Here is a 1,474-nt window from a genome sequence, read left to right on the forward strand (position 1 = left end):
CGCTGCCGCCGAAGCTCGTCCAAACTCTGACAGAGGTTTACTACATCAGCAATTGAACGTGGGTCCCTCGCCAAGAGCATCTGAAAGGCATCGTTGTCTGTACCTTTCATGACGTGCTTGATTTTATCAGCTTCGGCCATGGATGGATCGACACGCCTGCATAGGTCCAGAACGTCCTCGATGTAACTGGTAAACGTTTCACCAGTTTTCTGCGCACGGGTGCGCAAGGTTTGCTCTGCGAGCAGTTTGCGCACGGCGGGATGGTCAAAAGCTCTCAAGAAGCGCGTCTTGAACTCGGACCAGGTGTCTATGCCCGCGACGTTGTTATTAAACCACGTCTCGGGAGTAAAGTTAAGTAGAAGCCCACGTTGTTGAATTTCATCACATCATCCCACCTGTTGTACGTGCTCACGCGTCCGTACGCCGACCACCTGTCCTCGACATCCTGGTCTTCCGCTCCGCTGAACTTGGCAGGATCCCGTTGCAGGGTCACGCCAGAACAGATCATGGTTTGGGCTGGAGGAACCACGGGCGGGTCAGGCATGGCCGTAGGGATGGTCCGACCGCGAAGTTCCAGGGTGTGGACAAGGAATCCGCACTCTCCACCAAACTGTTAAGGGGTTTATTGGTGCTCAGGAACACTGAGGAAGCAGTCAGTAGACACGGGGTGATGCCGAGCCAGCGGAACCTCTGCTTCATAAGCTCCTTCTGATGATGATAGATGAGGTGTGCCAAAAGCACGGCAGTGATGATGATCCACGTTAATGCACGGCAATGGCGCTGCCATGGAATGTCCTGTAGTCTTCGGTTCAAAGTGAAGCGGAACACAGTCGCCCAGATAGCCGAATTGGTAAGGCATTCGAGATTTAATCGAAAGGCGTGGGTTCGGTCCCCACTCTGGGCGCGTGTTTTTCTTTCTTTCATTCTCACGTAATTAATAATAATAAATAATAATGTAACGTCACTAACAGTAAAAAATATTCTAACCATTCCCCTATGCCTTCTTTGGCGTTGTAGACTGCCGGCATTTCTTCCTGTATATATATATATATATATATATATATATATATATATATATATATATATATATATATATATATATATATATATATATATATATTTATATAAATATATATATATATATATATATATTGTAAGATGGGTTTATTGCAGAAGGAAATGCGGCAGGATGCTAAGAGAAGGCAGTCCAAAGCAAGCGGGGCACACGGCTGGCTCTCACGCGCTCTTCTCGCGGTCCACGCTGAAGATGATGCCTGTCCAGTTCACCGGTGCTTCATCTTCCTTGCCGTTATGGCACGACGGCCAATCTCCTTGCAAGGGTAGGAGATAGCATAGAGCTTTTGAGCACTGTCTCCTCTTCACACTACAATATATTTATATATAAATATATTGTATATATATATATATATATATATATATATATATATATATATATATATATCTGTGTGTGTGT

At 45.4% G+C, this 1,474-nt stretch overlaps 1 non-coding gene across 1 annotated transcript; it reads left to right on the forward strand.

The window, feature by feature from the left end:
- Window positions 1-832: 832 nt before the first annotated feature.
- Window positions 833-904, forward strand: Trnak-uuu (transfer RNA lysine (anticodon UUU)). The gene has a single exon. It is a non-coding gene; the product is annotated as a tRNA-Lys (tRNA).
- Window positions 905-1,474: the final 570 nt, after the last annotated feature.

The sequence above is a fragment of the Haemaphysalis longicornis genome, unplaced genomic scaffold (assembly GCF_048455015.1).
Source record: "Haemaphysalis longicornis isolate Haplotype H1 unplaced genomic scaffold, Haemaphysalis longicornis Haplotype H1 scaffold_11, whole genome shotgun sequence".
In the NCBI taxonomy this organism is placed as follows: domain Eukaryota; kingdom Metazoa; phylum Arthropoda; class Arachnida; order Ixodida; family Ixodidae; genus Haemaphysalis; species Haemaphysalis longicornis.